Source organism: Adiantum capillus-veneris, chromosome 15, assembly GCF_014529385.1.
Source record: "Adiantum capillus-veneris isolate H3 chromosome 15, ASM1452938v2, whole genome shotgun sequence".
NCBI lineage: Eukaryota > Viridiplantae > Streptophyta > Polypodiopsida > Polypodiales > Pteridaceae > Adiantum > Adiantum capillus-veneris.
In genome coordinates, this window is record NC_140945.1 from 72,035,641 (window position 1) to 72,052,098 (window position 16,458).

Here is a 16,458-nt window from a genome sequence, read left to right on the forward strand (position 1 = left end):
GTGATATACTAGCAGTGATGTCACTTGCAATTGTTGTGGGTATGCATCACTTGGCGCCTATTTGAGCGCATTGTCTGTTGGATTGTACGTTACTTGTGGAAACTATCATTGTACGCATTTGTGGAGCCATACTTGGGTTTTATTTGGCAGTCTAAGCCATTTCTGAGACTTGGTCTGGAAGATAGTCATTTCTGAGACTTGACTATACGCGATTTGCATTAGCCTTCGTGTGAGGGTCGATAGCGTGAGGTTTTATTGAGCTGGGGGATTCTCAAATGTGGAGATCCTTTCGGTGATACAGGTAGCTGGAGCACCCTTTTCGTGACCTCGCCATAGGCTATGTATTAGTGAGTCCTACTTGATGCTCGGGTTCTATTGTTGACAATTTATGCATACATATACAGTCTATATTTTGGGTTCCTACTGCTCTACTTTTGGGAAAACTGTGTCAAAATTTTTCCAAGTTATGTTGGCTGGTTTTTTGGTCTTTGAGCCATTTATACTGTTATGCTGCTGAAATTCTGGCAAAATCAAAGGATAAGTCAGGTGTGCCTTCTTGGGAGCTTCACGGTTGGCTTTAATGGATGATCAAAATGGACCTCACTTCACTCCTTTTCATTTAACTCAGAGAATCCAGATAAATGTTCATGTGTACAGGAAGAATTTTTTCCAGCAACGCATAGTCTTTATGTTCGGGCCAAGAAGATTAAGAGAGATCTTGGAATGTCCTTTGCCTGTTGTAATTCCAATGATTAACTATGAAAACTCATTTGATGTGCATGTGTTTGTCCTTATCTAAAGTTGAGCTCCATTGAAGTTTCTGGGAATTGAGTCAGTCAAAAGTTTTGGGTTCTTGCACGTGTGTTCGAAGGGGTTCTCAAAGCATCATAATTTGGGTAGCCATGGCTTTCTCTTATCCGGAGTTTCATGGAAGAAGTGATCAAGATGTGGAAGACTTTTTGGAAAAGATGGAGGTTGCCTGCATTAGCAACCAGATTCATGACCTTGTGCAGATGTTACGTCTTCTCCAAATCTGTTTGAAGAGTGATGCACGAGTTTGGTCCAAAGCATTTGAAGAGGAGTTGTGTGTGGCTGATCCACCTGTAAGATTGAGTTGGGACAATCTACGACATGGATTGGAAGTGGAGTTTGTGAAGATAGAAGATCCTGACAAAGTGTGGCAAGAAGTACAAGCTTTAGAGCAAAAGGAAGGTGAGCCAGTAGATGCATACATACGAAAGTTTTCATTGGCATGGGAGAGGATGTGCAAGGCCTTAGCACCACAGGTACCCCAGCCTGACATGATGAAGAAGGACAGGTTCTTGGCTGGTCTTTGGGAGAATATACGTTGGAGAGTGGAGCTAAAGAAGCCTAGGACATATGAAGATGCACTAGAGGTCGCAAGGAACAAAGAGTGGAAGCTGAGGAAAATGAGCCAGTTAGGGGTGGAGTCTTTGCCCATTAGGTCTGAATTTCAGCCTATGGATTCTTCGCAAGGTCGCATGCCAGGGGTTCATCATGAACCAGTGCTTCCTGTTACTCCGTAGGTTATGCCAGCAGTGGTCACTACATCAGTGCAAGATGATGGGCTAAGGCAAGACATGAGGCAAGTCGTAGATTTAAGGAAGAATCTCAGCCTAAACATGTTAGGTCAAGTGGGAAACAATCGAGGTCGAGGGAGGTTTGTAAATCAGCCAGGAGGTAAAGAAAGACCTAAAAATGGTGTTGGACAAAGTAATGGTAGGTTCTAGAGGCAGACGCCCACATGTTATAATTGCGGAGAGTTGGGCCACATCAACCCGCAATGTGATAAGCCACCAAGGATGGGTGGAGACATGTATTTATTGCCAAGACAGGTGCTAACTAGGTCAAATGATTATGGTATCGAAATTAAGGGAGATGAAGGAACCAGTGGATTAACCCAGGAGGAAAATGGAAAGACAAAAGTGCTAAGTGTAGTCACCTTTGAGGAGGCATCAAAGCTAGAGGATACATTAGTGATTCCTATTGGGAAGAGGACCACAAAGGACAAGGAAGGAAGAAGTGCCCCAGGTCCTAGTAAGAAGAAGGGAAAGAGCCATGAAGGCGAGGATGTCAAGGCCAAGAGGAAAAGGAGGGCTCGTCGCAAGTTTCATGTTTTAGATTTTCCACTAGGGGATGGGCAATTAAGCTATGACTTGAAGGAGGATGTGACAAGCAGGAAGGCAGACGTTACTTTTGGGTAGCTTATAGAGATGGTGCCTAAGCTAAAGCGACAGTGGAAGAGGATGGTTAACCCAATGGAGAAAGAGCCAGAGAGAGGTTCAGTAAAGGTGTTGGCAATGGACGAGCTACCAGACATTTGCCCAATAGTAGATGTGTAGCACAAAAGAAAAAATCTGGGACAAGGTTATGTGGATGGTGGAGCCCAAATATGCCTCATAACACACTCATGCGTTGAGAAGATGGGTCTCACAGTGACTGGGGTGTCAGGTTTCCGGATCAGATTGGCAAACCATCAAAAAGTAAAATGTTTGGGTGTTGTAAAGAGCTTAGAAGTGGAAGCATATGATGCAAAGGAAGTGGTTGATTTTCATGTGATGCCAGCGGGTTTGAGAGCATATCCTATCATATTGGGCAGACCATGGTTACGTGCAGTGGGAGCTGTTCAAGATTGGAGACGTGGTACGATTAGCCTCTATGGAAAGACAGGTGCCAAGAAGCTATTTAATATGGACACAAGGAAAATATTGGAGGAGCTTTATGAATATGAGGATGAGTCTAGTGATGAAGACTATTCCACAGTGTCTAATGAGGACAGTGATAGTACGACCAGCAGTGATGAGGATGCTGATGTTTCATTTCTTTTTATGGACAATGAAATCCAGGAGCCTGGTGTAGTCGCATTTGCAAATGAGGTTGAAGATGAAAGTGAAGGGCCTTATGAAGTGATTGAAGTCCTGATACAAACCAAGGTTGAATTGTCAAAGAAGCTGGAATTGATGACACAAATGATCAGTGGAGACCTCTCAACTATGGAGAAGGAGAGATATTTGCACATGCAGGTCCATGACAAAATAATTGATGGTTTTCTTCATGCAAGGTTGATATATGGCATCTCTACAGGTTTTCCTTGGAAACCAGGTGGAACCTTGATTAAGCTTTTGATGCAAGGAATGCCAAGTGTTTTTGTGTGGGATCCAGGTGGAATGAGCATCTACTAGTGTTGCTGTTGCTGAGCATGAATGCTCTAGTAGGCTAGGGGATGGGCAAATTATGTCAGGAGTTTTTTGGAGCAAGGGATTGCGCATATGTACATACACATGCATGGTGCATAAAATAAAGGATTGCCCATTTTCCAGAGCCAGGTGGTTACGTGGGACCCACATGTGTACAGGTAGGACGGGGTGTACATAGTACATCGATTTTCACTATTACCAGTACCAGTGTGTTTTTTCTACAATAATGAGGAGTTGGTAGCGCGTAAAACTTCTCGAGGAAGCTATCCGTGGGCCGACGACATGAGGTAAGCAGATGCGTCAGATGGCATCTAGTGGCGTCAGGACGTCGAATGGGGTCAATACTTGCACGTGGATGAGTACGGACACAACGTGGATGTTTTCTTGTGCTAATTATGCAAAAAGGTCATCATGAGGACCATCTTTTGGGTCCACTTCACATGGTGGTAGGATGCATTATTGGAAAAAGTTGAGTGCCAGGTGTGTGGATGATGCAAAAAAGGTGACAACTATGCACTGCGAGGTCAGTTTTTGGCCTGTTCGGGGTCCGTTTGAGGTCATCTAAAAGGCCAAGGGTGCCCAAGTGATAAAGCTAAGTGTGGGAACTGAAAAAATAGAGAGAAGACCAGAAAAAGAGTGGAGAGAAGAGGAGGAACAGCCGCAACTGTGTTTTTGGGGTTTTTGGAGCCTGTTTTGGCCGTAAACTGCTCATCCGAGGTCGGATTTGAGCACTTTGACATTGTAGACTGGGGTTTTGGGCCGTTCTGGACGCGATGGTGCTGTCCATTTTTCCAAATTCCTCACTCTTTTTCTGCTGTTTTTGTTGTGTAAGTTTCTCCTATTAGCGAAGCTTCTGCTCCAATTTGTGATTGTATCTGGTATATTTTACCCATTTTGTGTGAGCTATTTGCCCTTTGGTGTTAGCCCAAGCTCATTTGTATCTAATTATCAGAAGTTCTCCTCTTTTGAGCTGAGTTTTGTGTGTGTGTGTGTGTGTGTGTGTGTGTGTGTGTGTGTGTGTGTGTGTGTGTGTGTGTGTGTGTGTGTGTCTCTGTGTGGAGTGGGCAAGTGGATAGTCTCTCTCATCCCATTCCATCAGTGTGTTCCCTGTCTCGGCCAGGCGGGTTGTGTAAGCCGAGTGGTGCCCCATAGTGTGTGTGTGTGTGTGTGTGTGTGTGTGTGTGTGTGTGTGTGTGTGTGTGTGTGTGTGTGTGTGTGTGTGTGTGTGTGTGTGTGTGTATCATCCCAAAAGTGTGTGTCAGGTCATTATAGAAGCGTTCTGTGTGTTTTCATCTCGCTCACAGCGCCAAGAACGCTATAGGAGGAAACGAGCAGGAAACAAAGCGAGAGAGAACCTGATGCCCAGGATAAACGATAAACTCACTATTTGATGCTTGTAAAAGCAGAGGATTGTGTAAAAGATCAAATATCAGGAGGATTCTCAAAAGATCGAAGGGAAAGAACACGAGAGGAAATAAAAAAATTATGAAAAGCTAAAACAGAAACAAAATCACAAAGATCTCAAAAATCAAACAAAAAAACAACAAAAGACCAAAAGTGGACCAAACTGGAGCGTAAATAGAAATACCAAGAACTGAAACGGTCTTTACATGAGATATGGACTACTGAAGAAGATAGTGATGGTAAAGGGGAGTCAGAGAAGGGAAACATGAATGTACCATCACACTATCGGAAATTTACCATCCAGGACAGAAAAATCATCATGACACCACCAGTCAGGGAAAGAACCAACCAAGAATCTTACGATGGGCCTGAAAATGCAAAAAGGATAGACCTCGCAGAACCTGGTGAAAAGCCTCAACCGGTCTATATAGCAAACGATTTAGAGCCTAAAGAAGAAGAATGGCTAACACAACTTCTCAAGAAGTATAAAGATGTGTTTGCATGGTCTTACAAAGACCTCAAAGGAGTTGATCCATCGATATGCCAACATACAATTCCTTTAAAATCAGATGCAAAACCTAGCAAACAACGTCCTTATACATATAATGACACATTTGCTAAACGAATCAAAGAGGAGATTGACAAGCTGATGGAAGCTTTCATCTATGAAATTGAACATACATATTGGGTGTCACCCATTCTGGTAGTTCCCAAAAAGAACGGAAGACTGCGAATGTGTGTAAACCTCAAAAAGGTAAATACAGCCAGCATAAGGGATAATTATCCCTTGCAAATCACAGAATATGTACTTGAGCGGGTGGCCGGGAAACGGGCTTATTCCTTTCTGGACGGGTTTTCAAGATACAACCAACTGGCAATTGCAAGGGAGAATCAACACAAAACAGCGTTTGCCACAGAATGGGAAATTTATGCATATCGAGTTATGCCGTTTGGCTTAACTAACACCCCAGCTACCTTCCAAAGGTTAATGACGCACGCGTTCAAAGAATACCTGAGAATATTTTTAGAAATATACATGGATGATCTTTGTGTACACTCTCTTCTACGAGAGGAACATATTGACCATTTACAAAAGGTATTTGAAAAATGCAGGACATATCGAATCTATCTTAACCCAGAAAAGTGTATTTTTATGGTTAAGCAAGGCCGCATCTTAGGACACATTGTCTCAAGAAATGGCATAACCACTGACCTAAACAAAGTCAAAGTCATAGTAGACCTACCGAGGCCTACTAATGAGAAACAAGTGCAATCCTTCATGGGACACTGCGGATATTATCGAAGATTCATATACATGTATGCGATCATCGCACAACCTCTATATCGTTTGCTAGTCAATTGCGATTGGACCGAGGAGTGTGAAACTTCATTCCAGAAGGAAAACTTTGTATCGGCACTTATACTTAAAGCACCAGATTGGGAAAAGATATTCCATGTTCACATTGATGCTTCTGCATATGCAATCGGGAGTATTCTAGCTCAACCTAGAGACGGAACAATGGATTTTCCAGTTTGTTATGCAAGCCAACAGTTAAACAGTGCGGAAAGAACTACACAACCACCGAACGAGAAGGGTTAGGAATGATTTATGCTATAAATAAATTTCGGCATTATTTGCTCGCAAACAAATTTGTGGTCTTCACAGATCATCAAGCTCTTTTGTATCTGGTAAATAAACCATGCAATACAGGGAGAATTGTACGCTGGTTTATTATATTGCTAGAGTTTGATTTCATAGTGGTGGTCAAAAAGGGTAAAACCCATCTACGAGCGGATCATCTCTCAAGGATACACAATAGGGAAGCTCCTGAAGGAGTAGATGATGACATACCAAATGCTTATCTTTTCAATATTGAAATGATACCCAAATGGTCTCAGGAAATTGTTAGCATTCCTTCCTTAGACGGTAGGTTTGATAATACTGAATACAGATCCAAACAACAAACAATTCGACAAACAAAAAACTTCCAGTTGATAGCAGGACGGCTGTATCATCTAGAATCGGACCAAATCCTACGATTATGTATAAATCCAAAAAAATTCGAGTGTTACCTTGAAGAAGCACATGTCCAGGATTGTGCATTTCATTGCTCAACAGTGAAAACACAACAGAGACTGAAACAGTTAGGGGTTTATTGGCCAACTATGTATGCGGACACACATTCTTATGTTAAAAATTGTACTATATGTAGTGCCAAACGACCAATGGATCATGCGACATTGTTTCAGGTAAACATTGCACCTGCATGGAGTCAATATATCATTGATTTCTTAACCACCAAGACGTTTCCTGAGAACATAACAAGAGCACAGAAAAGGTCTATAGAGCTGGAAGCTCGCGACTTTCAGTTAATTGAGAACCAACTCTATAAAAGAGGAAAGGACAATGAACTTAGAATCTATGCAAGTGAAAGTAAATACCTGTTGATTCTAGAACATGCACATAGCGGAATAAGTAGAGGCCATTTTTCGGGCAATAAAACAGCAAAAATTGTCTTAACCGCAGGAATATGGTGGCCTACATTGCACATGGATGTTGAAGAGCTTGTAAAGCGTTGTGATGCATGTTAGCGCACCAAGGTGCCAATAAAGAGAGATGAGATGCCAATACGGCCAATGATGGGAGCAAGGGCATTTGCAAAATGGGGCATTGATTTTGTGGCACCTATTTCACCCCCTGCATATCACACCCATACCCAATATATCATTGTGGGTGCGGACTATCTCACAAAATGGGCGGAAGCCAAGGTAACGCAAAAAGCAGATGCACGGACCACTGCACAATTTTTGTATGAGAATGTTTTTGTACGATACGATTTACCAATAGAAATTGTCAGTGATCATGGAGAACATTTTCTTAATGAAGTCATTGAATATCTGCTAGAGGAATTCATGGTCATAGATAGAAAATCTGCTCCATACCATCCACATGCAATGGGACAAGCTGAGGCCACAAATAAAACACTATGCACGGTTCTCACTAAAATTGTGTCAGAGTCAAGAACAGATTGGGATCAGCAGCTACACTCAACACTATGGGCATACAGGGTAGCTTACAAAACATGGATAGGAACAACACCGTACAACATGGTGTTTGGTCTAAATGCTATATTACCCATAGAGTTTTTAATTCCAACTCTACGAGTAGCGAAACGCTTAGAATGGACAGGGCATGAGCTCTCTTCAAGAATAGATGATCTTGAAAAGCTAGATGAAGTCCACTTGAGAGCTGTAGCTTCTATCTATGCTAAAAAGAGAAGACAAAAAGAGTTTTTTGACAAGCATGTGCGCACTAAAGAGTTCCAAACAAGTGATTATGTACTTGTTTATACTTTGAAGCAACATGCCAAGAAACTTAAAAAGCGAGGGATGAGACCCTTTGTGATTAATGATCTATCGCAAAGCGGAGCTGTCAAGCTTGCTACATTAGCAGGTGAAGAAATGCCCAATTGGATTAGTGAATGTCGATTGAAGAAATATCATTTACCACTCACACAGGAGATACTTCAACAAATCCATCAAGGAAAACAACGAATGAAGGAGAAACAAATAGTACGAGAGGAACCAAAAGAACGCATTGCAAAACGAAGACTTCTACGACAACAACAACAAGGTGAAGCACCATTGCGAATCAATGCCATTCGACTAACGACGTTGGATGAAGACACAGTGGAGCCCATAATTGCAGTCAAAGTGGGGAGCAATCAAGTTGAATTGACGGCATTGCTTGATTCTGGAGCTCAAGCAAATTTGATCTCTTACGGATTATACCAACAGCTCAAATCCAAAGGTCGACTTCATCCTACTACTCACATGTTAGAAAGTTGTACATCCCACTCCTTAAAAACATTGGGCTGGACTATATTGCATGTGCAAGTACATCAATATATTTACCCACACAAATTTTATGTAGTCAAAGATAAAAGCACACAACACCCAATGTTGTTGGGACAACCTTGGCAAAAAGAGTACAATGTGCAGATAGATTGGAATGCAAATGCAGTCAAAATTCAGCATGCACAAGAACAACAGGTAATAGCCTTTACTCAGCAACCACGGAATAATCAGCTGCCAGCAATACAATCACTGGAAAAAGAGCCAAAAGCAGGAGTGCCACCAAAGAACAACATGATACCCAAGGCTAACAAACAGGTAAAAGCCAACCATGCTAACTACATACATATGAATTCACCGACCCTAGTGCAAGATCTAGGTTACCAAAACAAGGGAAACAAGTATGGATGTGGAAGGATAGAAATGACATGGCAGACCAAAAATAATGCAACGAAAGAATTCAACCGAAGCAGATCGTTCAACCAAAAACCAAGGGCATAAAACAGATATGGATCCCAAAAAAATGCTTAGCAAAAACCCAAATGTTACTCGCATTTGGATACCGAAACAAAAGCAAAAGGAACTCTCTTCAGTACAAGCAACATCGGAAGGCAGACAGCTGCATTTGCAAAAGGAAAACCGACTTATGTGGATGCCAATCGGCAACAAAACAGTGGCAACACGGGAAGTAGCAAAACACCTACAAAAACCGGCAAAAACAAGCTACCAATGGAAAGCAAAAGAAATACATTCCACGGCCATTCCAGCCAAGCCAATCCTCTCCACAGAAACAACTATGGCTATATCAACAGTAGCAACAAAGCGACTGCCTTTTGCAAGAAAGACAATTAAACAGAGAGCAGTAGAGTTACAGCTATTACTTGCCAAGAAAACAGGAAACCTCGACGGCAAATGCCAATAAGCATTGTGCTTATATCCTTCTCTTGCATAGCATTAATTTTGCCATGCATTGACCGAGTATGCATAAAATAGGGCCACATTAATCGGCCAAGCATTAGCACAAGTTTTTCAACCTATGCACGGCACATACTCCGAGGCGATACCTGGTCGTCCGGGAGGACTTCGGCTAGGAGGGGGGGAGACATTCTCAAATGCGGAACCAATAGTAGGAAGAGCAAAAAAGGGCATGATTTTCGACTATTTTAAGGGTTGTTGTTTGATTGCAAAATTTTCTGGACTAACCCAAGTACATATGTCCTTATACAACATGTATCTATAGGTATATGGGGCCAAACGCCAAATCAAGCCCCTAGGTGTGTGTGTATATAAGTAGAAATAGCCATTTTTCGGGCAAAATATTGGTAAAACGGAGAAATCCGGCCATTAAAATTGCATGTGAGTGTATATAATGTTTTGCAGTGATGTTTGTGATTTATTATGATTTTTGGGGATTTTCTGGGTTTGATTTGCTATTTTTCTTTTAGTTTTGTTAATTTTCGGCAGAAAAACTTCAAAAATACAAAAACCAGGTGAAAAACGATCGTAATGAAAAACAAAAAAATATGGGGATGAGCAGTGACTATAGGACAACCTATGGTACAGTGGGGGTGCAATTATGAGAGTGGAGCGGAAAGCGTGTTTTAGCTAGATTTTGACTGAAATGCCAAATTTCTGGTAAATAGAGCAAATGGAGTCCAAATCAAGAAATTTCTGAGCCTAAACCGCATCCCGCAAGAAGTTGGGAGCACATGTCAAATTTCATCAAAAGTGGTTTGGGGACCTCCATTATAAGAAATTTTCACCTCATTTTTAGCTCATTTTCACTATTGACATTTGAGAGAGAGCTTCTACCACCTAGAGCGAGCGGAACTTCCAGCAGCTTCTACGACACACACAACTACCTGGTGGGCTTCAGACAGGAGAGGTAGGCTCACCACCTTGATCTTTTCGCGCATGTTTGTCGTTTTGTCGTGAAAACTAGCGTAGGATTCATACACAAAGCGGACAGTAGAGACCTACAAGTAGAAGCGGCCACCTAACGGCTAACCCAAAAGCAACGAGACTTCATCAGCAGCTTACCCTAGCATAGGAGATCAGTCTTGGATGTCCAAAGGCAGTAGAAAACTATCGGGAAAAACCCTAATTCCTAGAATCCCGCAAGAGGCCACCAAATGGGAAATTGGCGAAAAGGCGCCCAAATGCTACCAAAATTCATGGGTAGGAGCATCTCGACATGCTCGACAAGTCTATGTAGCCCACATGACCAAAAGGTGACCCAAAGCGGCACTAAACTTCAGAAACGGCATCAGACACACAAAGCGTCAAATAGCTCTCGCGGCCAAACCGCATGTCTGTTTACTACCAAACTTCACAAGCGGCTTTCCTGGACCATCAATAACCAAGTCCTAGGGTGGTAGACCACCACAAATCATCAAAGACTTGTAAACGCAACCACGAGTGCTTCTATAGCGACAAATTGCCAAATGAAGCTCCGGTGAAGCCAAAGTCGACAAAAACCATACGGCAAGGATCCCCAGAGGATCGGGAAGCTATGGAGACCAACATCAAGAAATTTCATCGCCAAAAAGCACTCCAAAGTCAGAAAACGGCTCGGAGGCTCTGAAATCCACACAGGGAGTTACTTTCTATCCATTTGACTTTTTTGTTGAAATTAGGCTTAAAAGGGACTCAGGGGGACCAAGGGCAGGCACTAGTGACAAATTCCATGAAAAAATCATCAGGAGACATCCTACGCGTAGGATGTCTCAAGGACATTTTTGGGCACAGATCCCAACATTTTTCATCACACACATTTTCTGAATGACCTTTACATGCTAGCCACCAAGTTTCATCACATTTGGACCAAAATTGACCTCATATGCATGAAAAACGCAAAGTTAGGGCATAGAGGCAATAATGGGCCATAGACCTACCAAAACTTGTCCAAATCACATGAAACTTGCACAAAACACTCACAAGCACATAACCAACCAATCTGTGTGGTCAGAAGCAAAAATTGATGAAGTAGACATCCTACGCGTAGGATGTCTATTTGACATTTTTGGCCTACAGAGGGTGTTTGTCCATTCCAGATCCAATCACATCATCTTCAAGAGCTCATATACCAAATTTGAAGCCATTCTAATCATTTTTTATCCCCAACACCTTCAAGATACACTTTTTGAGCCCAAAAACACTACACAAGCTCTTACCAGCATCAATTCTTGTCCAAATCAAAATCCAAGAGCATGGACATGTTCCATATACCAAGGACTACCCAAAGAACAAATCCCATGCCATTTTGATGAAAAAGACATCCTACGGGGAGGATGTCTCCAGCATATTTTTGACCTTCTGTGCAAAGAGTGACATCATGGGAGCCAATACCATGGTGCAATGAACCCATATATCAATTTTTAACCCATTTGGACATCACTCGCTACCTGTTATGGACTTTCTACCCAATTTGTGACCTAAAGCCTGAATCAGCCCAAAAATCCACTTTTTGATGCCCAAATCCAAATCCAAGCACATAGCCATGTTCCACAGGCCAAGGACTACCAGCATGTCAAGTATCACCCAATTCTGATGAAAAAGACATCCTACGCGTAGGATGTCTAAATGGAAATTTTTGGCCAAAAATGCACTGTGAGCACATGCACAGTTTCACAAGTTCTTTTTAAGCTTTATTTTCAATTTTCAAGTCATTTGGATAGATAAAACTCAGTTTCTCAGCTAATATGGAAAAAACGCTAACTTCGGACTACTGAGTGCAACAGGATCTATGGCAGCCGCAAAGTCACCGGCAAAGAAGAAAAGAATGACCATAAAAGATTACCTAGAAGAAGTAGAGCCCTTCGTCATACCAGAAGGAACTCTAAATCCAACAAGCACATGGATCCAAGAAGATATTCTAGAGTCCAATGATCTAAAGATTTACCAAGGCGTGTTCAAAGACACCGACGAAAACGTGATAGAGCTACCAATGTTACCGCGAGAACTCAATGAGTTCGTCAGAAGCAAGATGGCAGAGTATCTGGAGAAGATTGATCTCCACAATTACTTTGAAGCGGTGCCAACAGGTATTGACATAAAAAGAGTCTGGGAATTTGTGACAACAATAAAAGAAGATGGAGTGGCCAGAGTAACAGATCTGCAGGGCAAGCCAGGCACCGAGATTCTAATCACAGAAAGAGTGGTGGCAGTTGCACTAGACCTCTCCAACAAGGGGGATAGTGTAACCAAAAGAAGAGACGAAGTGAAGGTATACACTGAAAATAAAGCCAACTATACCTTTGAAGATATTGCCAACCCCAAAGTGGCAATCATGAGCCAGCTATACAATCAATATTTCCATATGTGTACAAAGCGGCCACAAAAGTACAGGATGCCGCCTGCAGCAATTGCCACAACATTCACCTGGCAAGCCGAAGATCGTCAATTATGCAGCTTATGTACATGATAATTTGGTGAAGATGGGCAACAAGAACCCCACATACATCGTGCCGGGTGAGCTAATCACGAAGGTGATTTATGGGGCATTGCACGCCAAGGGAAGATGGCCCGACCCTCCATCACAAAACGACTGGCTAAGACTCAAAGAAGATAAAGAAGACAAGCAACCAAAAGCACCAAGGGTGGCAACCCGTTTGAAACGCTGGTTAGAAACCGTGCAAGAAGAGTAGCCAGAGTAGAAGAAAGGAAAGAAAGAATCTACCCAAGTGCCAACAAAAGAAACGAAATCATAGAAAGCTGCATGACTAGAGCGGCTGATGGAAAGCTTCAGGGCAGAAAGAGCCCTCAAAGGAGATTTAGACGAGCTATGGAAGCCGTCTCTAGAAGCAATGTCGGGATCATCCCAAAGGGTGCACAGAGACAGATTTGATGATTACATTAAGAATTTTGAGATTCTTGATGCCACAGCAGAGAATATCCCACATGTGCCCTTTACAGAAGAGGAAGTGGAGCAAGTCCGACAAAAACTGCTAGAAGAGCAGGAGGGCCAAGAGAGAGAAAGGAAAACCAAGGCGGACAGAGATTTCAAGAAAAAGCCGACAACTCCACCAGCCAACCCTGAGTCCAGCCCACCGCCTTCACCACCTCCTCGTAGCCCTCCACAAGAAGACAAAGAGGAGCAAGACAAACCAAAAGAACAAGAAGAGGCCAAGCAAGACCAAAGCCTGGAGCAGGAACCAAAGGAAAAGGCTAATCCTAAAAGTGGGCAACCAAAGCCAAATGAGTCATACAACACATTTCTAGACTTGCTAGCGGTCGGATACACAAAAGAAGAGGCTGCCACAGTCGCATTCGACTTGGCAAGCACGGGGAACAAAGAGGAAATGCAAAGCATACGGTTAGTAGAGCTAAAGGAGATGGCCACTGATACAGTGGACCTGCACCCGCCCACCAATGATTGGGATGTGGTGATGACAAAGCTAACCGAGATAAGAGCCCAGTCAATGGCCTCAGAAAGTGAAATGGCAACTCTCAAAGCCACTGAGGTGCAAATAAAGCTGGAAGTTGACACTTTACAAAAGCAAAGCCAAAGGCAGATAGAGAGAGAAGCAGAGCTGCAAGCCAGTCCGGCAAGGGCATTGCAAAGATGCCAAGAAATGGAAAGAGAAAATTTGGTAGTAGCCCAAAGACTGCAAGGAGCCGAATAGGAGTATAGACAACTCAGCAAGTCATTGACAGATGCAGAGAGGGAAAGGGATAACCTAACCCTACAACTTGCTGAGGAGTCCAAGGAAGTAGAGGCCATGAGAAATGCCAAGGAAAAGGCAGAAATAGACCAGGCTAGCCAGGATGAGGTCCTTGAGCTCAAGGACCAGCTTAAAGTTAAAGATCAAACCATCCAGCAGCTGCGGGCATCTCCTGCCAGAGTCAGAGCTACTAGCTCGACTCACACCACTACAAAAAGCCAGATCTATGAAGAACAGATGAAAGAGATTCACAAAGAGTTAACTTTAGAGAAAAATCAAAGGATGCAAACACTCATGGAAGAAGAGCAAAAGGCAATGCAAGATGAGCTAGAAATTATCAAGAGAAAGCTTGAGGAGGCGGAAAAGGTAAACGCCGAATTGAATGACCTCCTCATGAACATGGGAGAAGAAGCCAAAGCGGAGAAACAAACGCTCCTAAAGCAGATAGAAGAGCTGAGAGGACAGCAAGCAGAAGAGCAAGCAGGCACAGGGCCGACAGCCATGGAAGGGGTTATACAAATTGGCGAGCAAGTATTTTCGAGCAACAAAATAATCGAGCAAGTCTTTTTAGACATTCTTTATTACTTAGAGAAAACTGCAAAAGCACAAGAGGGTTTTTCAATGTTGAAAACTAATTCCATAACCAAAATCAAATCCCATGATGAATAATTTCATGGAACCAACATTGGAGCCAATTTCAAGGTTGCCTCTTGCCTAGCTGTGTGAGCATCTAATTTATTCAATGACACCATGCCAATGTCTGTGCTCTCACTCTCATCACCATGGAAATCATTGTCATCAAAGTCCTCTATGAAAGGAAATTGATAGAAATTGAAGCTTTCCTTCCTTCCATAGTACTCTATCTCTCAAACTATCTTAACTTGATGACAATGCCCATGTTCAATGTGATTACCAAATGCTAGCTATTCGGGAGCTTCTTGAATTTATAAACTAGAAACACTATCTTCACTCTACTTATCAACAAAATCATCAAGAAAGAAGACAAGTTGTTGCATTACAAGCTATTGCATTCATAACATCAAAACATTCATCACATTAAAGAGAAAACTAAATTCATGGAACAAAAAAAGGCCCTGGCTTGCCACAAGTATTGGATGATTATTGGGGAACCATTCTACGTCAACGTGGGGTTATTACAACAAAGCCATCAACGCTTTCGACAAGCAGAAGGCACCTATGTCTACTATTTCAGTGCTTTCCACTTGTATTATCCACTTGGTATACATTCCATATATAGTCTCCTAAATTCTTCCAAGGAAACTTTCCCAACCTATCAAATGACTCCCAAGTGCATAGCCTTGTCCTACCTAGCAATTGCAAGAGCTATGGGGTTGGAGTCACTAAAGCATTGCGATCCAATGGACTGTGTGCAATGGTTATGGGTGCTTGTTGAAGCACTACAAATCCCACAAAATTTGTGAAAATAGGCAAAGCTTTCAACGCTCTATAGTGCTTCGTAGAAGATGTTGCAAAACTAGCTATCAGTGTTCCAAAAAATCATTTCTCCACACATACAAAATGCCTTTCCTAGAATTTTCCAAGAGGAAATTTTATAAAATTAGGTTTAGTTTGTGGGGTTTTACACTACTTTTTTCTACTTTGAGGCAAAATTTCTCCTTTTCCCTTGCCCTCAACTAACAATTTTGAAATTGAAAATGACACAATATTAAGTTGAGACACGCTTTTCCCGAACACTACTAGCAATGCTTGAGCGTCTCCTAGCATTCCGAGCCTCTTTTACATAGAATAGTTTACATGTCCTGTACTAACCCTTGAAAGTTCTAGGTGGGATGCAACTCCAAGTATTATGGTTACTTGAGGTTGAAGACCAAAGTAGTATGGCAGGCAGTGCATTCATTTTGACGATTTTTTTTCTTGAAAATGACCCTAGCCACAAAATCTACCTAAGGTGCGGGCAGTGACATGCTATAGCAACTCCTCGGTCTACTACTGCAACCAGTCCGCGCCGGCGCGGACTGGTTGCAGCAGTAGACCAAGGAGTTGGAGAGAAAGCGATGTAGTGATGGTTTGCGCCAGGGACTAGGTAGCTCTTGTAGCATGAGGAGCTTGATAATGGTCAGTGTTTCTTTCTTCATCCACCTCGAAACTGCAGTGCCAATGGGCCTTGCCGTTGTTGCGATGTCCATCACCATCATCTTCATGCAAAGTTTAGCCCCTGTATTCAAAGTAGCACCCTTGCCCTTGTGCCTCGTTCTTCTGCTCTGTAAGGAATGCGCCACTCCCACTCATTCTGCACCAGCTACTGCGCTTCCCCCCATTCACCAACTACTGCGTAG